Source organism: Cupressus sempervirens, chromosome 8 (assembly GCF_028749045.1).
Source record: "Cupressus sempervirens isolate cs-2001-9-10 chromosome 8, ASM2874904v1, whole genome shotgun sequence".
NCBI lineage: Eukaryota > Viridiplantae > Streptophyta > Pinopsida > Cupressales > Cupressaceae > Cupressus > Cupressus sempervirens.
The window spans coordinates 811,262,499-811,286,434 of NC_143125.1; the positions used below are offsets into that span (position 1 = coordinate 811,262,499).

Genomic DNA, 23,936 nt, shown 5'->3' on the forward strand with positions numbered 1-23,936 from the left:
GGGTACTTTTCTTAAACCTTAATGCAAAAAATTACTCCTATGTGAAGAAATCATTTGGTAATATTGTATAAATCTCTAAACTTTGTTTGATTGTTAATTTTTCACTCTACCAATGGTTTGTGAATGATTGTGGACATCTATGTAGAGATTATACCCACAACTAGAAATCTGATATACCAATGGGGAAAAGGAATCATGTAACTCATAGATTTCATCCATTTGATTTGAATGCAACTTGAAACTTTCTTGCCTTAATTTATATAGTTTGCATTTGCATGATGATTCTTTACAAACATCATGGGAAAGTCTATTAGAGAGTTTAGTGCTCCCAAATCACACTATAACAAACTAGCACTATGACGAGTGGAGAGGGGTTTAAAAATATACAATGAACATAGGATGATGTGCTCTAACAATTGTGCTATAACAAACAACGAGTTGCCAATATTACCCAAGTTGTTTGGCCTCTCTATTCATGTTGTACCTACTTCTTCCCTTCCTCGTGCTCATGGTATCATGGGAAAGAATAAGTTTTCTCTTCCTCATCCTTCTTCTTCTCCCTCTGCAGAATATGATGTCAAATACTTCGTACAAACTTTGGATCATTTCAGCTTCACTCCACACAGCTATGGCACATTTCAACAAAAATATCTCATCAATTCAAAATGTTGGAGTGGTGCTTCTTTCAAATCTCCCATCTTTGTGTATATGGGGAATGAGGGATTTATTAAATGGTTTACTCAAAACATTGGGTTTATGTTTGACATTGCTGCTCAATTCAAGGCCCTTCTTGTCTCCATTGAGGTATGTTATGCTTTGCTCTGATCTACATTTCTACTCCATTATTGATAAAATCTAGTTGGAAAGAAGAACATAGTCATTAAATCTACAGAAATACAAAACAAAGGTAACTACTATATAAAGATCTCAAAAGTGTACATTATAAATGCTTCTTTAAAATATCTGTTAGAAAGGTTAATCTTTCCTTGGATATATTAATTGGGATATTCCAAGGGTCCCTAAATGTAGTTTGTCCTCTTGTACACATGTGGAGGACATGTCATTGTTTGTCCTCTATTCCACATGTAAGGACAACTCTTGTTTATTTTTTTATTTAGTTTATCCTCCTTAAGAGGCTTGTGACACTTTGCACACACCTATTATGAATGTGGCATTCATAGAAATGGGAGTTACAAATGCAACTCCTTTCTCATCTCTATATAAGAGATGCTCCTCCTTCTTTCCTCTTCACTCTTATCACTTTGATGTTATTGTATTGAGCTATTTTGCTCCAACACTCTCTCTCTCTCTTCTTTAGGCATTTGCCTTCATTCATAATACTCACAAGGGGTTTTCTTTTCTTTCCCCTTATAAATCCTTGTCTCCATTGTTGAACCATCTTGGTGTATGCTCTTGGATTTTTCTTATCTTATGGTAACATTGTTTCACACTTAACTTACTTGGATTGTTTCTCGTTCCTTGCTCAATATTATCATTTCTTACATGGTATCAGAGCTTGGTTATTAATCCTTGTTTTAAGTTTTTGTGTTGAAGGTTGCCATTCATTGGAGCACACCTTATTTGGAGACTTTATTGAGAGAAGAAGTTTGAAAGTTCGAAAGTTTGTGTTGTGGTTTTAGATCATTTTAACATCTCTTGTGTGTGCAGATTTCATATTATTTTTTTACTAACCCTCTTTGGAAGGCTTGCCGCCAAAGGGTTTTCTTTTTCAAAAAAAAAAAAATTTCAAAATTTTGCTCTTGTTTTGGAAGGCGTGCCGCCAAAACAAGGAGCATTTATTTCATAGCAGTAATTTATTGTGCAATTTTTTTATAAATATTGTATATATTTATTAATACTCTTAGAACTTACATGGGTTAAGTTGTCAACAAGTATATAATTTTCCTACTCTTTTAAAAAAAAATTCTAATATATTGTTTTTATATAATAATCTATATCTATTTGGGCTTTTTTTTTTAATTTTTTTTAAATCTCTCTTATCCATAAGCACGTCATTTAAATGTTTTAATCGCGCATAGTGCGAGAGTCTTTTAACTCAAATTTTTTTTGTTGGGCGGACATGCCACCCGCGTGCCACCTGCGCCTAGCCCGCGCAACACGCCCAGTCTCTCGCCACATTTCCAGCTCTTCCAAAACCTCAGCTGCAAGATACTCCATGACGGCTGCAACATAAACAAGAGCCCCGCCACCGACGTGTTTAGCATACCTTGTAACTGATTTTGAACCCTTTCCTTTTCCTCTTTTAAACCTCTGCTCCCGCCGCTACCTACCACCTATCATCCGCCGTAGTCTGCACTTCGGACCACGGGTCACCAGCAGCCTGCACGGCCCGACCTAACACCTCTGGTGCGGCCTGCGTTCAGGCCACGCGTCACACGCCGCCTGCGCCGCCACACCATCCGCTCCCCCCTTATCATCTATTCCAAGTTCAGAGTGAATACCGCACGTTTTTTAAACCTTCGCTCGGTCTGCCCAACTTTATTGTTTAATATATTTTTTTAAAAAAAGTTTTTAAAAAATAAGAAACCTTTGTAACCTTACAAAGTTTATTATAACAAACACATTTTTTTATATATTCAACTTTTTCAAAAAAAAAAAAACTTTTTCATTTCATTAAAGTTTTTTTTACTCTAATTTGTTTTCTTTGCAATAAATATATAAAATATATATATTATTAATTTTATATATATATTAAAAAAAAAATGAGATTTTTTTTTCAATTAATTTAATTTTCAAATCAAGGAGTTTTTTTTTAATTCATCAATCTTGTAATCATGTCAACCTTAATTCCAGAAATAAAACTTAGTTATTCTAATTATCATTCTTGGAAAACTCATATCTCATTCATTTTTCATTTTAAACACCTCTTTGAAATAGCCACTGATCCCTCTCTTTAACCTGGTTCAGTGGCTACTCAAGACGAGAAAGATACTTGGAAATCTAAAAATGAAGAAGCTTTAGGTTTAATTGGTATTTCTATTATTCCAGATTTATATGTGTTAATTGCTCACTGTTCTAAAGCTCATGATGCATGGTCCATCTTGCAAACCAAGTATGACAATAGAGATGAATACCGCAAAATACAGTTCTAGGATCAACTTGAAGATCTCAGGTATGTAGATTTTAAGAGTACGGATGAATTTCTTTTAAATTTTGATTCTCTTAAAACCCAAATTATTGCCTTAGGTGTTCAATTAGAGGACATTCATTTAATTCATCTTATTCTTAAAAAGTGTCTTCCTAGACAGTTTCAACAGTTTATAACTAATATTCATGCACAGCTTGCTATTCCTACTTTAACTTCTCAATTAACTTATGTTATTTTTCAAACTTTATTAAGACAGGAAGAAGCTAAGCTAATTCAGTTTGGTACCCTTAAATCAACTGAACATGCATTTGTGTCTAAAAATTCAAATAATAATTTTCGTTCCAATCATAATAATAATAACAACAAACAATATAATACTAATTCAAATAATTCCAACAATAAATTTCATACGAAATATAACAATAATAACAATCATCATAATAACAATCGTAATACTAATAATCAAAGGAATCATTCCAATTCCAAACCTCATTGTTCTTATTGTGGCAAAGATGGTCATATTGTCAATAACTGTTTTAAAAAGGAAAATGATAAAAAACCTATAAATAATAGTAACAATAATCAAAAATCAAATCATAAAAAAGGTAACTCTACTGGTTCTAATTCTTGTCATGCTTTTACTTTTAGCTTGAATCTTTGTAGACCTTTAGAATGGATTGTTTACAGTGGTGCATCACAACATGTAACTTCTCATAAAGAAATTTTTTATTCTTTACAACCTGATATTGCTAACATACCTATTCAGTTAGCTAATAATCAAACTTGTAAAGTTGAAGGATTATGTGATGTTACTATTCCTAATGGTAAATTGCATGATGTATTATATGTACCTGACTTGAAAACTAATCTACTTTCTGTTTCACAGTTATGTCAGGACTATAAAGTTGAATTCTACAAAGATACATGTTATATCATAGATCCTCAAATTCAAAAAGTGATTGCTCATGCTAAAATGGATAATGACAATTTGTTTAAATTCCATGAATTTGCTAGTTCACGATATTCATTACATACTTCTATTGATTGCAATATATGGCATGAAAGACTTGGCCATTTAAATTCAGATTATATTACTTTCATGCAAAAGCACAATATGGTTGATGGCTTGCCTCACATTATTCCTTCTAAGATTGCCTGTACAGGTTGTATGAGTGGTAAGATGCATAGGGAGCCCTTTCCAAGTGGAAAATCATGGCGGGCAACTCATAAGTTGCATCTTGTCCATAGTGACCTATTGGGCCCCATGGAGAATAACTCCATCCAAGGTTCTCGGTATGCACTTACCTTTGTTGATGATTTTTCTAGACGAACTTGGATCTATTTTTTGCATAGCAAGGATCACGTTCTTGATATATTCATTGAATTTTAGTTATATGTTGAAAGGCAATCTGGTTTTAAACTTAAAATTCTCAAAACTGATAATGGAAAGGAATATGTGAATAATGCTTTTCACTCTTATTTGAAATCATGTGGAATTAAACACGAGCTTACTATTCCTTATACACCACAACAAAATGGTGTGGCAGAAAGAAAGCATCGGACCATTGTTGAAATGGCTAGAAGCATGTTACATGCTAAGAATATGCATTATAAATTTTGGGTTGAAGCCATGTTTTGTGCAACTTATATTCTTAATAGGACTCCTACCAAAGCTCTCAAGGTTATTACTCCAGAAGAGGCTTGGTCTGGTAGGAAACCTAATTTACAACATTTGTGGATTTTTGGATCTATTACTTATGTTCATACTCCTAAACAGAAAAGGCATAAATTAGATGCTAAGTCATCTCCTTATATGTTTGTTGGTTATGATGAAAACACTAAAGGTTATCGTGTTTATGATTCCACTACTAACAAAGTTCAAGTTGCTAGAGATGTTTGTATTGCAGAAAATGGAGTCCATGATTGCTCTACTACACATGATGCAAAATTCAGTGGCATTAAAATTGTGCTGGTAGAGAACCAACCTCCTTCTCTTAACCCTACTCCGTCTCTTAACCCTTCAACTCAAGTACCACCTATTATTTCTGCTCCTCCCACTCATAATATTCAAGTAGATACTAATGATGCTTTTATTGCTAATGATTCTTCCTCTAGTGATAATTCCATTACAACTAAACATAAACCTAAATGGGCTCAAAACTTAATCAATGAAGGTGATGATTACATTTCTAGATTTGGTGGAATTAAACATCGAAGGATTAATTATTGTAATTATGCTTTGATGACTACTATTATGAATTCTAACAATCCTAAGTCCTTTGATCAAGCTAACTCTCAACCTCATTGGCAGAAAGCCATGCAAGAGGAATATGATTCTTTAATTGCTAATCAAACTTGGGATTTAGTCAAGTTACCTCATGGCAAGAATATAGTTTCATGTAAATGGTTATACAAAACAAAATTGAATACTAATAATGAAATTAGTAAATTTAAGGCTAGACTAGTTGCTAGAGGTTTTTCACAAATTGAAGGATTAGACTATAATGAAACTTTTGCTCCTGTTGCTAAAATGCCTACTATCAAATTAGTTCTTGCTTTAGCATCAAAAATGAATTGGCCCATTCATCAAATGGATGTTAAAAGTGCCTTCTTAAATGGTGATTTACATGAAGAAATCTTTATGGCTCAACCTCCTGAATTTGTTAAGAGAGGTAGTGAAAATCTGGTTTGCAAATTGAACAAATCTATTTATGATCTTAAACAATCCCCTAGAGAATGGTATTCTAAAATTAATTCTTTCTTTATTTCTCAAGGTTTTGCTAGAAGTAAGAATGATCCTAATTTGTATATTAAACATACTAATGATGATATTATCATTGTTATTGTTTATGTAGATGATCTAATTCTCACTTCTAGTTCACATGCCTTGATTTCTGATATCAAGTTTCAACTTAAACAAAAATTTCAGATGACTGATTTAGGTATCTTACATTACTTCTTAGGTATGCAAATTTGCCAAACTCCTAAAGGTATCTTTCTTTCTCAAAGCAAGTATGCTTATGATCTTTTAGAAAAATTTAAGATGAATGAATCTAACCATGTTTCAATTCCATGTGAACTAGGAACTAAATTAATGAATGATATGAATACTCCTTTTGTTGATGAAACTTTGTATAGACAGTTGGTAGGAAGTTTAAATTATTTAACTCTTACTAGACCTGATATTGCTTATAGTGTTGGTTTAGTTTCTTGATTTATGTCTAAACCTCAACAAACTCATTTTAAAGTTGCTAAACGCATCTTAAGGTACATTAAAGGAACTATTAATATGGGATTATTTTATGATGCATATTCTGAATTTATTTTACATGGCTATACTGATTTCGATCTAGGTGGAGATCCTAATGATGGGAAATCCACTTGTGGTTATTGTTTCTTTGTTGGTTCAGGTGCAATTTCTTGGAAAAGCAAAAAAGAACACTCTATTTCTCTTTACTCAACTGAAGCTAAATACAAAGGTTGTACCAATGCAGCTAAGGAAGCTTTGTGGATTAGAAGACTTCTTGACAATTTGGGTCTACCTCAACAATCACCTACACCTATACATTGTGACAATCAAAGTGCTATTGCCTTGGCAAAGAATCCAGTTTTTCATGCACGAACCAAACATATTTCACTTCAACATCACTTCGTTCGAGAACAAGTTGAAGACAAGCAAATTGCTCTTCTTTATTGTAAAGGAGAAGATCAAGTGGCTGATATTTTAACCAAACCACTTTCTAAAGAAAGATTTCAATTCCATTGTAAAAATTTGGGCTTACAACCCGTTGATGTAAACTCCCCAAGTAAAGATTAAGGGGGGGTGTTAGAAAGGTTAATCTTTCCTTGGATTTATTAATTGGGATATTCCAAGGGTCCCTAAATGTAGTTTGTCCTCTTGTACACATGTGGAGGACATGTCATTGTTTGTCCTCTATTCCACATGTAAGGACAACTCTTGTTTATTTCTTTATTTAGTTTATCCTCCTTAAGAGGATTGTGATACTTTGCACACACCTATTATGAATGTGGCATTCATAGAAATGGGAGTTACAAATGCAACTCCTTTCTCATCTCTATATAAGAGATGCTCCTCCTTCTTTCCTCTTCACTCTTATCACTTTGATGTTATTGTATTGAGTTATTTTGCTCCAACACTCTCCCTCTCTCTTCTTTAGGCATTTGCCTTCATTCATAATACTCACAAGGGGTTTTCTTTGCTTTCCCCTTATAAATCCTTGTCTCCATTATTGAACCATCTTGGTGTATGCTCTTGGATTTTGCTTATCTTATGGTAACATTGTTTCACACTTAACTTACTTGGATTGTTTCTCGTTCTTTGCTCAATATTATCATTTCTTACAATATCTTGGATCTAAATTTTATTAATGCTTCTTCAAAACATCTCAGATCTAAGTCTTATTATCAATTATGAGAAAAAATGATTCTATATATTTCTTGTTTAAAGTTTTGATTGATTAGGATGATTCATCTAAGATCAAGCTATCTTCCTCAATATGATTCATCTATCAGTATAGTTTTTCATGAATTGATTAAACAAAACAAAGCTTCAAAGTTGTTTAAATCTACCAGAACAATGATATCTCGAGGTCATAAAATCTAAGAAATGTTTGTTTCTCGTTAAGATCGTGACTCATCTGAGATCACACTATCTTCTTTAATAGAACCTATTAATTAGAATGGTTTTGATGAATCATTGGAACAAATCAAAGTTTAAAGTTTGTAATTCAAATATGAAGAACAATTATATCTCAAGGTCATGAAAATCTAAGAAATCGTTAAGATGGTTCATCTGGAATCACACTATTTCCTTTAGTAGTAGTCATTAATTAGAATGGCTTTGATGAATCACTCGAACAAAACCAAATATAAGGTCCTCTTTACTAGTACTGATTAATAAGAATGGTTTTGATGAACCACTCAATCAAATCAAATTTTTAGGTCCAACAGAACAATAGTATGTTGTGATCATAAAAAAATATAGAGAATATTTTTCATAGGCATGACAATTGCGAAAAAAAAAAAACAATAATTTTGTTTTAGAATAAACTGTGGAAACCTATTTGTTATTATTTTTCTTTGATTAGGCAAAAAAGATCTGACTATGGGTTTATATTGATTTGATTTCAATGTCGATACTATGGAGAATCAATGCCATATGGGAATCAAGAAATAGGTTACAGCAATGCCACCACAATGGGCTATCTCGGTGCCTCTCAAGCTTTGGCTAATTTTGTTGTATTGATTACAGATCTGAAAAGAATTTAACTATAGAGGATTCACCAGTAGTTGTGTTTGGAGGATCTTATGGTGGAAGTAAGTTTGTTTCACTAATTTTATCTTATTAACTTCATATTCTAGTGATGAAACCATGTTATTATGTCTAAAATATATAATGGGTTTGCAGTGTTAGCCACCTAGTTTAGACTCAAGTATTCACATATTACAATTGGGGCATTTGCATCATCTGCTCTGATTTTGGCTTTTGATCTCATTGTAGATCGAGCTAGTTTTGACAACATTGTCTCAAATGATTTTAGGTTATTATCAATTCTTTCTTTCGTAGTTCATAACATTAGAATGCAGATTTTGGGTTATAATGTGTTTGTTTATTTGATCAACATTTTAGATTACATTTTGAAAGCAACAAATCATCAATTTTTTTCCTTTTCATTTTCATAATTCCCTAATACTATAAGTGATTCAATCACATAAACAAAAATAGTTTAACTTAAAACTTTGTACTTTATAGTTGAATTCCAATAACAACATTACAATTTGATTTATTGTGAAAAAGATCCCTTGGTCATCATTATTTTTATAATTCGAAAATGTTATATACACTATACAATGAATTCAAGATTTGTTTTTGAGTTTTGATAGAGTGAAAACAAGAAACTGCTTCAATGTGATTAAGAAGTCATGAAAGATATTTTAGGAGATGTCCTCAACTCTAAGTGATAGAAGATCCATCCAAGAATCTTTCAAACTTTGCAAGCAAAATTATAATTTTTGGTACAAATCCTTTTAGATTTTTTTTTTTTTCCTATAAAAAAATTGTTTGCATTGGTGCAAAGATAGCAACATTGATAAGGTGAAAGGCTAGCTGAATACAGTTTATTTTGAAGCTGCAAAAGCAAATTATCCAGTTTTTGCTAACTTCACATATTAATGACATTTGTTTTTTCATTGATGATGATTGATTAAATCTTAATATATTATTTGCTCTTGCATTGCAGTCGGTTCATGAACTACCTGATGGTCATGGCCAAACAATCTTTACAACTACTATTGCTATTGTTATTTTGATGATATATTTTGAACCTGTCAACTGAAGTATGATAGCCATGCTAACAATTTTGAAGAGGTGATTATTTTATATTATAATGGAGCTGAATTAGGAAAGACTAGAGTAGAAATAGTAAAATCTATGTAAAGAACAGTGACACGGGCATGCTTTATTTTCCTCTTTGGTTGATTTGCATAAAGTAAAAGTATTTTGAAGGTTGGAGTAAATCTGATTGGAGTTCAAATTTATCTTTTGTAAATTGCATCCCCTTTACTACTCTTTATTTTAATTCATGACTTTTCTTATCTCATTCCTGTAGTATGCTTAATGCATAGACACAATGTAGAAAAGAATGAATGTGTATACTTAACGTGTAGGCACAAGGTAGGAAAGAATGAGTGTTCTAGAGTAGTTTCTCAACATAATATTCTAAATTACTGATTTAGAGAACTTTTACGAGTTTAAAAGTTCTAAATTACTAATTTATCCCTCCCTCCTCTCATTATGCTCTTCAAAGTTAGGTTATGTTTTAAGAATTTGTCATAGGTTTAATTAGAGTTTTCATTCCCCATTGAGTACATATTGAAGGAAAATCTTTATTGGTGTATTTTGACAAATCTGATTTGTCAATGAAATGCAAGGAAATGCTATTGTGTGGGTACTCTAGCATTAGAGCTAAGTTTGCAGGTGCATTCCTTCATGGGTGAGGTTGTGCTCTTATTCTTTCACATTTGCTTTATGTTATTTGACACATTTTTGAATTTATTCGTTCTTGCACATTCATTTAGGAATGGAACAAGTGGTATCAGACTTCTATTGGTTCTCACTGAAGTGTTTTAAATTGATATTGTAGATCCCTAGAGTTACTTGATTGGGGAACAAGGGAACAGGTTTTTGGGTTAGGGACCAAAGGTGTAAGTTTTTGGGTGGTAGGGGAACAACAAAAAGGTGGTTGCATAACTACATACGATACTTGACAAATGCCTAGTGCAAGCTTTCAAGGTGCGATCAAATGATTTTCAAATCAATAACATTTCCTTAATCTCATCTATGGATTTCGCCTACATAGTTGATTGTTCCCAATTAGTCATGACAAATTTGTTCTAGCTCATGTGATATCGCTACCAGATGAGTATTCTTCTTCATTTTATAATTATCCAATTAGGTTTGTTGTTGGAGTTTTTGGACTTTCATTATGAAACTCTCCAAACTACTCAGCAAACAAACAGTAACACCTGAAGATAAATATCCAAACTAATCACCGACTAAGCAGCTATTGATGATTACTTTGGATATTTATCTTCGGGTAATTTTTTTAAAACAAATCATATTGATCAAAAGTTCGACCAATGTTGACTTTTGACCAAACTTCGATCGAGATTTCAACCAAAGCATCAACCAGGATATCGTTGTGGGTTTGGCATCCTGATCGATTGAGGGAGCCATTTCGACCAAATTTGGTCAAAAGTTTGACAAACCTTCTTGCAAACAAGGGAGGCCATTTTCGACCAAATTGATGCAAGAGCATCTTGCATGGAAAAAAAAAAAAAAAAAATTTGTGGAGGAGAGAAAAAGTGACGAAAATTAGAGGAGAAATAATAAAAAAATTTAAAAAGGGAAAAAGGAGAAAAGAAAGGAAAAGGTGATTTCTATTTTTGAGGTGCATAGGTGGCATAATAGAAAAAAATAAAAAAATAAATGGTTATCATTCCATTTATCGAAGTGAGTGGGTAGAATTCTAGAAAGTTTTGGAAGTTGTAGAAGGTTGTGGAAGTTGTAGAGGGTTGTGGAGGAATTCTAGAAGGTTGTGGATAAGTCATGCATGGGGTGGTAAGTGCCTATTTAAGCAAGGCATATGAGCATTTCTAAATCAAGCTCAAGGGGAAGCTTGAGGAGTAGAAGCTCGAGAAGAAGGTGAAAGCTCAAGGGGAAGTTTGAGAAGTAGAAGCTAGAAGGCGTGAAGACTTCAAGGTGTGAAAACTCTAAAGGTGTAGCTCTTCAAGTAGAAGTTATTGGTGAAGCTCTTGGTGTGAAGACTCTTATTTAGGATTTCTCTTATGTTGAAGAAGTCATATCATCTTGTGGGTGTTGTAAGAATTTTTCAAGTATAATAAAATTGCTTGTGAAGATTTATTTTATTTTATTTTTGGTCTCCGTATTGTGGCATTCTTGATTGTGAGTGGGTAAGGGTGGTGTGGCCCTTTATCAAGTGGTATCAGAGCGTACCTTCATCAGTGGTATCAGAGCAGGAGTTCCTGAGTGTACAAGCAGATCGCCGAAGTGTGAGGCAGTTTGTACCAGGACCTTGGTTGGGTGAAGTTTATCAGAGCTTGTGGATTGCAAATCCGTTGTCCTAGACTTGTGATGTGCTTCCTGATTGTTCGTGCAAGGTGGCGGGTTGCGATCTGACTTGCAAACAATTCAAGGTTGTCACAAGGAGCGTGGGAAGGATTTGTTGCAGAGGGTTTATGAAGATCTTGGGAGATGGCTCCAAGAGGATTGGACCCTAAGATGATTGCGAAAATCCATGATATAGTGGAGAGGAATTTTTCTAAGATGTTTGCTCGGTTGGATGCTAAAGCTAAGAAGGTCAAGGTGGAAGAGGATGGTTTTGTTGATCAGTTTGTGGAGCCTAATGCAGAACCTGCAGAGCAACTAGAGGTTGTTGCTGAAGATATTCCTAATGTTATTGATGTTGGGATCGAGGTTGGTTTTCATGATCAATTGGTTGAGGAGATTGTGGAGCACTCAGTTGTGGACGATCTAGTTGATGTTGGTGGTGACTTGTATGTTGCAGAGCACTTGGAGGTGGATGATCCAGTTATTGTTGGAGGTAAGTTATGTATTGCAGAGCATCTTATTGTGAGCAATGAGGTTGCTGGTGTTGAGAGTTTGGCATGTATTGATGGAGATCTACATGTTGGTGCTGATATGGAGTTTGTTGTTGCTAATGCGGGGTTTGTTGCTGCTGGTGTGGATTCACTAGTTGTTGATGTGAATGGGAGTTTGGTAATGAAGCATTATATTCAGTTTGTGCCTGGGAATGAGCATGTTGATTGGATGGTTGAGATTCGGGTGTTTGATAGAGTGATGCAGATGTGGAAGATTTGTATGGTGGTTTTCTTGTCTCTGTTGAGGTGGAAACCTTTGGTGAAGATGAAGATGGTGGTAGATATTTCTTTTGGCATCAAAGTGTGGGACACACTTTTCTATTTACCGGGGGAGTCTGATGCAGGAGCATCTTGCATGGAAAAAAAAAAAAAATTTAAAAAAAAAAAAATTGGAAAAAATAAATAAATAAATAAATTTTGTGGAGGAGAGAGAAAGTGACGAAAATTAGAGGAGAAATAATAAAAAAATAAAAAAAGAGAAAAAGGAGAAAAGAAAGGAAAAGGTGATTTCTATTTTTGAGGTGCATAGGTGGCATAATAGAAAAAAATAAAAAAATAAATGGTTATCATTCCATTTATCGAGGTGAGTGGGTAGAATTCTAGAAAGTTATGAATATTGTAGAAAATTTTGGAAGTTGTGGAAGGTTGTGGAAGTTGTAAAGGGTTGTGGAGGAATTCTAGAAGGTTGTGGATAAGTCATGCATGGGGTGGTAAGTGCCTATTTAAGCAAGGCATATGAGCATTTCTAAATCAAGCTCAAGGGGAAGCTTGAGGAGTAGAAGCTCGAGAAGAAGGTGAAAGCTCAAGGGGAAGTTTGAGAAGTAGAAGCTAGAAGGCGTGAAGACTTCAAGGTGTGAAAACTCTAAAGGTGTAGCTCTTCAACTAGAAGTTATTGGTGAAGCTCTTGGTGTGAAGACTCTTATTTAGGATTTCTCTTATGTTGAAGAAGTCATATCATCTTGTGGGTGTTGTAAGGATTTTTCAAGTATAATAAAATTGCTTGTGAAGATTTATTTTTATTTTATTTTTGGTCTCCGTATTGTGGCATTCTTGATTGTGAGTGGGTAAGGGTGGTGTAGCCCTTTATCAAGTGGTATCAGAGCGCACCTTCATCACAAATTTGGTGTCAACATTGCAACGTTAACAAGGATTGGACAAAGTTTTGCCAAGGAAAATAGTGACAAGACAATTTGTAGATCATTTGACCAATTTTCATCGAAAAATGAGGTCAAATTTTACTAGTGAGATGTTATGTCAATGCACATACCAAGAAAAGATGAGTACGGTGAATATCATATGGCTGATATTCTTGGACATACCATACTCTTGATGTTACCATGAGGTAACAATTGTATATTGTGTTGTTTATTTGGATAGAAATCATCCTCCCTAGCTAAGAGGGAGTGTTAATGAGTGTAGCTTTGATCGAATGATTCCAAGAAATGAAATCGAATGTTTGAATGGCCTATCTGCTTTAAACATTTGATATCTATCCTTCACTATTATTATCAAGGAGCATTACTATTAGTGATAATAAATGACTGTGTGTGTACATATATAGATAAATAGATCATCATCATATATTATAATCATGATAAAACCTTGAGCAAATACTATTTATGATAACTAATGTAGCTAAGATATTAACAAGAGACATGTCTCCGTTATGAATTAAAATATACATACAACTAAATCTTCAAAATTAATTTGGGTCCGATTCTATCTTGGAGGTGTTCATTATGTTTCATGTCCTAGCAATTACAATATTATGCATTGCTCATATCCGTTAGTACCAAATGTCTCAAAGTGGTGGGAGTAGCAAGTTGGTATGCACAAGGTGCACTATATTGAGTAAGGTGTCTACATTTCACTTCTTATTACCGCAGGAATTCTTTGGTGTGACCTATTTCTAATTGATTTAGGAAAACTTGGTTGTACATATCAAGCAATAAAAGAAGAACGATGTTCTCAGTTGTTGTGAGTATGCATGATGCATGTATGAGAGTAATATGTGAAGTGAATGCAAATATGACATGGAAAGATTTGTATGTTGAAATCATGTGAGTTGATGCAATCAATAGTAGACTATAATATCATTCATGTATTGCAAAGTGTAGGTAAACTTTAGAGGTGGATTAAATTCTCATTTCTTATATTCTAGCTAGAAGCCTGATTGTATTGGCAGTGAGCCTCTTTTGTTTCTCTAGGTAGTTAGCCCAACCGTTAACGAGTCAAACCGCAGTGAGCAAACCGGTAGTGAGCCTCTCTACAAAATTACCTAGTTCCTTTCATCAGAAATTAGCTTCTGTGGTTTATCCTAGCTTGGATTTCCATGTAAATTTTAGCATTCATTGTGTTGAGAGTTTAATGTTTTAATGTTTTTATCTGTTATAAGCTTTTGAATGCTTTAAGTATCTACCAAATCAAGAAAAGTTTAATGAAGTGTTTGGGAATAAGTGATTCACCCCTACTCTTAGTAATTTGGCCTGATTAACACACTCCTCTTCAGTAGTTGATCTCAAATGTTGTGAGTCTTGCATCTAGGCTTTCCTTCAGTGTCCTCAACTCTTAGGCAAAGAGAGTCCCTCACCTCTCTACTTATTCTTTCAATATTCATCCTTGGAGGCATCTTGGCTCGTCTTCAATTCTACTTGTTTTCTAATCTTCTTGTCATCCCTAATTGATCTTCACTACTATGATACCAATTTAATGCAAAGGAGGGACCTACTTAATCTTATCAAATCAAATGGCAGAGGCTTTGTGAAATTGAACATACTTTGACTCATGGACTTTCCTCTAAACCCTTGTCCTTGGACAATCCTTAGAACTCTTGGAGCTTCTCGTGCTTGGATTTTCCCATATCATGAACAGACCTCATGATGCTGCAAAAGAATTATGAACGTCTTCATGGAGGGTTTCAACAATGCACAGTACTTGGGGTTTACTGCTTCACGTTTTGTGGAAACTACTAATGATAACCTTTAGAAACTAAGACAAACCACAACAAAGTGCTTCTAAACTTCTACCACTACCTTAGAGGCCCTTACTCCTCATAAAGAAGTGACTTAATGGACCATTTAATGACTGCACACAACAAAGACTTCAAACATGACTCATTACTGACTAGGCTATTCACTGCCATGCACATTCATCTAGGACATTCATAGTATATTGACATGTGGTTTCCAAAAGCAATCATCATTTGACTACATCTCTAGGACCTTCTAAGACCCTTTCTCGAAAAACAAAGAACATGAACATTCAACACTTTTAGACCTGGATTTATTCAATCTTCAATTGATGCACTATCATTGTCATGATTGTATTCACAAGGTCCTTGCGAATTTGGTTTCAAACACCACAATAATGTCAAACACATGTTGGGACGTGTCTATGGCATCTTTTACAAACTCCCAACACCTTTCCCAATCACATAAATCGGACTCCATGCCTTCTTACGTCCAAACTTGTCATACAAATTTGTACACAATCTAGATCAGGAAAATCAAATGTATGATTAATTGGAAACACATGCAAACCTCCATTTCAGCACATAAAAAATTGGCATATCGGAGAATACATATAAACAACCCTTTCCACTCATCTTGGTGATTTTTCACCAGTGGACAGCCGAGTTATACATTTATTTCTGCTGGTTACCATAGGTCGGATTTTGACCAGTTTTCACAACAGTATCATACAAAATACCCAATGAACATTGATTAGACTAGAAGCAAATGAAAGTAGATTTACATGCCAACCAATCCCAATTGGTTTCAGCTCACAACGTGGACCATATAATCTGTACGAAGCAAAAGATAGTGAAAAAAATGAGAAAGGAACTGAAAAATGCAATTTCATTCATCAAAGTCATCACTAAAAAGTTCTCCAACCCCCAGACTCAAGTAAGAAGGTTGTATTCATATATTTTCCATCATATCAGCTATTTCAAGCATCCATCTAGCCATTCTATTAAGAAAACACCTTTTCTGCAAAGTTGCTTGACAATGTTTTGAGCAACATGACATGTTTTTGCAACTTTTACAATGTTTGACCAATGGACTTATAACTTTCCAAATTAGATCAATATGATCCCAATAGTCTCGAAGGACCTTACTAACACAAATAATCCCTAAACAACCTAAAAACCAAGAAACAAAGAGCTTGAGAAAGATAAAATAAATGGATTTTTGACAACCTTGGAACACTTCATATTTGATACAATTTGTAAATAAAATTGCCAACTGATTATGCCATTATTGTCCATTGATAGTGCAGATGCTTAGATGTTTCAATATTGAAATAGAAAGAACTAACAGTTGTACATAGGGATATGGGCATGGTTTTAATGCAATTTTGTGTGTTTCATCAATGAAATAGTTGATCAATTGTAAAGGCATTTAGTTCTCCAAGATTGAAATTATCGCAGCAAGAATTCATGCAAAGCTGATTTCTAAAAGCATAAGATTGTATTTGAAGCTAGCACTTTTGAAATTAAAATAACAGATGTAGGTGACAGAATAAATTTGTCACGCAGTAACTGAACCTATTTTTGTTGTATTTCAATGATTCTCACATGGACCAACAACATAGGTAAAATTAGAGGCCTATCATTATGATTTATACCATGTATGGTTTGGGCACTTTAAATATCTTCCTTTCCACACGTATTGGCCAGATTACAATTCAGAACCAACTTTGACATTCAAAAAATTAAAGCATCAGACAGTAAGATACAGTTATTGAATCTTATTTCATAGATTATCTGGATCACACAAGATAAATAACAGCAGAAACGGGCTTCAATAATGATGATATTGCCTGAAGCCTGACATACTTCACACATCTTCAAATTCCACATAATTTTATTCGGTACCACTTCATACATTTCCAAACGTTACTCTTACTATGACCTACATGATAAGTAAACTTATGCAAACTGGAAAACCAAACTGTTCGACCTCTCGTACAAATTAAAAATGTGAAATGTTAATAAAAGGGCATCTAAATTCACACCACTGTATGGAATGGAGTTATGTGACTATCTTTATTCTGAAGTGGGTTGCTAGATGAGCAGTAGTACGTCCAGTACTTTATTGTACCACTCAATATCAAATCTAACATGATTTGAAGAGGAGAAATTACGAAGGAAACACTGGAAGAAAGCAAGGGAACCCCACACATGCAAAGGAGTGGGCAACAACACGAGGGCATCAGAATGACCAAAAGAGGCAGGTGTACAAGTCGATGTAATATACTATGCAGAATGGCCAAAATGTAATAAGAAACAAGTCCAAATACATAGAGCAATATGCTATTATCTGAAATAATACATGAGATCAAGTAAGAACAAACAAATAACAAGAGGAAAGCACGAGCATAACTTCAGAAACAAAACTTGAAGGTGCTCAAACAAGGCAATAATTGTAGGACAGGATCTGGGCATTAAGAACATATTCAAGCCATTCTTACATGCAACAACAGGACCTACAAATACCAGTCATCAATAGCAGCAAGTGCAAAAGAAAGAATTGCATTATAGGTGTCTAAACATGTTTCTGGAAACAAACTACCAAATATTGGTGTACCTGCCAATACATGACCCTTCAACAGTAAATTAAAAAGCTTTCAGCAATTGTGAGAGCATAAATATTTGATAGAGCCTCCTACATCATACACAGATAGAAGATTGAACTTCTAAAATAAATGTTGATTACCTCTCCCTGTGCACTTGAAACAAACTTGACATATACTAGGGTGCCCTGCCACATGATTGGTGAGAAGTGTTAACCATAACTTTAAGAGGTCATAATTAAAGAATGCATAATTTGATTCACTTTCAAGCAATAAAAAAAATACCCATGACATCAAGGATTCTTTGGCTTAAGTCATATTAGCCCATATGTAATACAGAAAACGCTACAAACTTGTGAAATTTGTTTTTTCTAATGGAGGGTTCAGACCTGTGAGACAGCCCATCGAGGCATGAAGCCTGCGAGCTACCAACCAGCGAAGGCCACCACGAAACAGTTTTAGGAACCCAATACAGGCCCACACGTGCCTGAAACCTCTTTGGCTTAGAGCCAAGGACTAAGGCACATCCACGCTGTCAAAATCACCCGGGGCACAATCCCGGCCTCATCCCTTATGATGTCAGAGCCTTGCACTCGACAAGACTTGATTCCTGGTGGACTCTTTGTGAGCCATTCAACTTCACTCGTGAAATTTGAAGAAATAGTCAAAGATATCAACAAAAATGCTACACAATGTAAGTTTTACTTTGCACAAATACAGAAAAATACAAATGTACCCAAGAACATGCACTGTTTAACATGAACTTAAGGAAACAATGAATATTTAACTAGCAATTGCACCCTAACAAGCTGCAATGGTTACACTGATAGGAAGATATACTCAGATAACATACTGAAGGTCTTTGACAAAGTTTTGAGTAAGACCACATTTTTCAGTCTTACTTTATACAAACATGTCCTTCATTGAGGTCATTAACCTTTTAAAAAGAAATCTGTATTCCAAAGGTTTTTCTTTGTGCTTGAACAAAGGCAAGAATACGCTTGTACATTTCAAAGGAATTCATAGGCGATGGCTAAGTAATTTGCACCTGTGCCTTCATTATAAACTTGTGGAGCACATTTTCTATCTTATATCCTAAAAACATATTCTTTCTTAAGGTCATTAACCTTTCAAAACATTTGATTCCCAAACACAGGCATATTGGAAATGGGTCATATGGTGCAGTCTACCATGGAACATGGCTTGGACTTGAAGTTGCAGTCAAGGAAACACCTGATGAGGCTTTCGACCTATTCCAAAGAGAAGTACTTGTTCTTGTGAGGCTCCAGAGCCCTTTCATTATACAGTTAATAGGGACCTGCATTAAGGATGAATGTTGCTATCTTTAATGGAATTGGTTAGTTCAAGCCTGGAGAAGAAAATTGAAGATAGCTCGAAGGAGAACAGTTCACCGTTTCCATTCCATGTTGCTATAGATATTATGTTACAAATTTCAAGGGGGATAGAATACCTTCATAGTATCAAGCACATGGACCTTAAGGCTTCTAATGTTCTCATCCAGACATATGTTCCAGAATTCAGAGATGAAGGTTCCAGACGTGTGAAAATTCATGATTTTGGAATGGCTGGATTGAATCTAAACAGTTTATGTTCTTTCTTTCCCATGGCATGTCATACTAGAGGGTGCCAGAGAGCTTTGTGTACCCACAAGATTTGGATAAGAGCATGGAGATGCCACAAGAATATAATTACAGGGCAGATATATATAGCTTTGCCATGACATGCTATGAGATACTCACTGGTAAGCAACCATTCGAGTCTGTTTCTAGCAGGATTCTCTATAGTTCAATTGCACAAGGTAAAAGACAAATTTTGCGTTCCTCCTGTCCTCCATTGCCAGCTGATTAGATAAACAAATGTTGGCATACAGATCCTTCCCACCTGCCATGTTTCCCAGATATTTCTAAGTCTCTTAGATACATGAAGATGTTGGTCATAGGAGTAAATGATCTTAATGAGTGGGCTTCAGTGTCTTCTGTTTGCAAAGATTTTGATTAGCATGATATTGATAAAACTGATGAAGATTAGGATGGTAGGCTTACGAATAAGAAAGAAAGACTCATAATCAGAGCCCTTGATGGAGACTTCCCTCATTTTTTTCAACCCCACTTTCTTTCACAGGAAACTGGACAGCCTACATTGAGTCCACAAATACAATTTCTTGTTAGCCTTACTAATTTTATTCAAAAGTACTACTACAGTGAAGTGCAGAATGCAACAAATACATTCAACAGCAAAATTGAAGGAGTTTCATCTTCCAGGTGGATGGGTGTTCTTTCTGATGGAAAACATGTAGCTGTCAAGGAGAGTAGCATAGAAAGTTTCTTGAATGTGGTAACTATCGTGTCTCAGCTTCATCATCCCAATTTCATCCACTTATGTGGAATTTCAACATGCTTGCTACGTGGTATACGATCATGTGGTGATGGGGTCACTAGAAAGGATCATTTTTAGGAAAGGAAGCATTTACTCAAGGAACATTCTCAACTGGAATATGCAAAGAAGGCTAATTTTCAGCATTGCACGATCCCTTGCATATCTTCATTAAGACTGGAAAGAAATTCCTCCAGGTAGCAGTCAACACTTGGAATATTTATGCTTGATGAACGTTTTACAGCCAAGCTTGGTGATTTTGGATTGGCAACATCATTGGATGGAAGTTCTGGATTTCTCTTCTGAACAAGTTCAATTTGAAAGAACAGTCCGGTATGAAGAAATGAGCAATGTTCATAGTTCCGGAGTGATTCTAGTAGAGATGTTGACAGGTCAAAGGTGTTAAGATATTGCTCATGCAGCTTATCCATTTGCATTTTCCCTCACTAAATCTTGTCATGGCACTGTGTCAAGAATCATTTTGGATTTTGTAGGTAAACAAATAAAAGAGGGGCTTGGAGCAAATTCAAGGCTAGAAGGCCCATCCACCTTGCTTTATGGTGCTTTGCAAAAGATTCACTCCTGAGATCCAGCATGAGCAAAGTTGTGCGAACATTGAAGGGCATTTTGATCTCTCCATGCCACCACCCCCCTTGAATCTTTCTTTGTTTCCCTCTTGAGATAAAACTCTTGGTGCTAATTGTTGCTAGCTATACAACTGATCCATTAGAAGCTCAAATTCATTATATAGATATTTTTCTTTGTGATGAATGACTCCAGTGGTGCATTTAGGCATCTGCTCAATATTTTGAGTTGTGGGCATGCAATCTTGGACCCTACCACGGTAATTTTGGAATGGGATCTCAATATCTTGGGGGAGGCTTATAAGAGAAAATGGTACAATAGAGGCAAATGAAAGCCATATAATATTACACAACAAATTCATGCTTTAATTTTTCATTCAAAGTTCAAACACATTACATTTGTATAGAAGTTTAATCTCCTACTTTATATGACCCACTTCCTAATTAAATGAGTTGTTCTACCATACAACCTAAGTTACCATTGTTTGTCCCTGCACCCCCTGGACCAGCAGAAGTTCGAACTAGTTCAAAGTAAGGGTCCAGCTCAATGTCTGGTCCGGGTAGGGTACAAAAATTTCCCTGCTAGTTTGAACTGGTTCGAAACAAATTCAAACCCGGAAATTCAAACCCGGGCGGACCACTGCTTTAAGCATCAAACCAAGTTCCAAACACATCATTTCTGGGTCCCACAGACGGCAATTGAGTATTTTTTTTGCAAAATTTAATGAGTTATGGCACCCACAATCCTAAAAGCTTGTTATGAAATGCTTTTGGTGGCCTCTCATTGTCATTTTTTGTTTCCAAACAGGTTGTTACTTTGTTTTAAGCAAGAGCAAATAGGTGGTTGAGCAAGAGTTCGGTTGTGCAAGGAATTTGAAGATTGATTTGTGGGTGCTCTTCAACTGTTTGCCTCATTCCTACACATTTGCAAGCTTACAACGGTTGGAAAAGGTAAGTTTGTGTTCCCTTTGCTTTCGCTCTAGTTTTTCAACTTTTCCATTTCTCTTTCATTCTTCATAAGATCTTTCCATTTTTTTAGAATTTTTCATTTTCTTGCATATAAATTATAAAATAAACATGTATCTAATTTCTTGTCATAGGAAAAGGAACCGTAATGGCATCTGCCTCATCATCAATAGGCAATACTGAACAAAGCATAGAACCTCACTCTGATTTTCCTCTATGGAAGTATGTAGATATTATAAAACCCCTTCCAGGGGGTGGTGCATTCCATTGGAGATGTCGAGATTGTGGTGTACAAAGAAATAGTTCTTATTATCGTATGGTAGGTCATTTGTGTGGGGATGACATAGGGCAACCAAACTCAGTAGCAATAAAAGTACAAAAAGAGCAAAGGGAATGCAATGGTACAAGACCACCCCTTTTTAGTGCTGTGGTGGGCATTGAGACTGAATTTGTGCCCCTTACACACAAGAGAAAGGGACCACTAGAAACTACTTTATGAGATAAGGGTTGAAAAATTGCTGAGATTAAGGTGGGAAGATGCCTGATGCTTGTATACAATGGGTTGTCCTTTAATGTTGTTCACTCTCCATTTTGGAAGGATGTGTTGAGGGGTGCCAATGAAGCTCCAAGAGGGCATTGTGGCCCCAGGTTTGAGAAAGTACACACCACCTTCTTGGATCTAGAGGTCCAACTGATTGAAGATCAATTCAAGCTCATAAAGGAGTCATGGGTTGCAATGAGGGTGACCACTGTTTTAGATAGGTGGAAGGATTCCAGGAACCATCCCTTGATCAATGTCCTTGTGGTGTCCCCTAAAGGTGTAATGTTTCTGAAAGTAGTGGATTGTGAGGATCAAGTAAAAGATGGCCATTTATTGCTAATATCCTAATTGAGGCCATTGAACTAGTAATTTATTTTTTCAAATTGTAAGCCCCCTTTATTATAACCCATCTTTTATGTCAATACATTCCTACAAGCAAACCTTACTCTAATATTCATCTCATCTCTACTTTTCTTTCAATATGTAGAAATCTGTTCTAATACTAATTGACGCATACAATCTTGGGGATGGGCTCAGACACACAACAAATACAGTTCACTCACAACCTTGAATAGGAACATCACACAAAATCACACAAAACAATATTCAAAATATTTTACTAATGGTTCAAGCCAGAACACAGGCTACATGTTACAGATTTAGCCTTGATTTTATTTCTAAAATCCTTCACCAAGAACTAAACTATATCCACCATTTAACTTATCAGCATTTTTATGAATAAAACTAAATGCCAAATTAGATCACTGCTAAAAGAAACCATCTCCCAGTCATGGTGTCTCATTCTCTACCATCATTGGTTTAGACGTAAGAAAGAATCTTGCATTGAGATGTATCAAACTGTCCCCTACTTCACCGAAACATATATTCCAAACAATAAACTGTGGCAACAGAAAACAAATTAGTGTACAATAAGAGTTAAAAATGGGTATAGTCACTTCCCCATCCACAGTGCAATTTTGAGAAGAGGAGAATCTCGTAAATATAAATTGGAGAGAGTTTTCTATGCTTTAGCAGACTGAATATGATGATGGAATAAACTGATGTCTTCTTTCGTATCATCAATAAACAAGGATACAAGGAGAATAGGTAAATTGCTGACATGTTTTCTGTGCTTACAGAACTATTTCAGTCAATGAAATTAGGCATGATTTGTAAAGGTGATTGAAAAGAGAACTTTTTGTTGAAAAATAAAGAAACACAAAATTCTTTCACAAGGAAGAACAACAGTCTAAGCAATTTGAAATTGAAGAGCACTGATTCAATTCAGAGACAAAACAGAACAAAAAAGAAATGGGATTCTGAATAATACCCAGGATTGGAGGCTCAAAATCAATATGAGAAGCAATGAATGCAAGAGTATGTGGACTGCAATTTTATTGCCATTTTCCATTGTGGGTGGTCTAATTTTACCAAAGTAATGATAATCAGAATTGGATCAGAATCGGCAAGGCCGAATCGAATCGCGAATCGGCCATGAACCGGAATCGAATTGGCCACGAATCGGAAAATTTTAAAAACCCTTGAAATTTTGCGAGTAACTTATTTC

General features: G+C 35.1%; 1 pseudogene; it reads left to right on the plus strand.

Annotated features, from left to right (window-relative positions):
• Nucleotides 1–402: 402 nt before the first annotated feature.
• LOC149544885 (uncharacterized) lies at nt 403–9,302 on the plus strand (annotated as a pseudogene).
• Nucleotides 9,303–23,936: the final 14,634 nt, after the last annotated feature.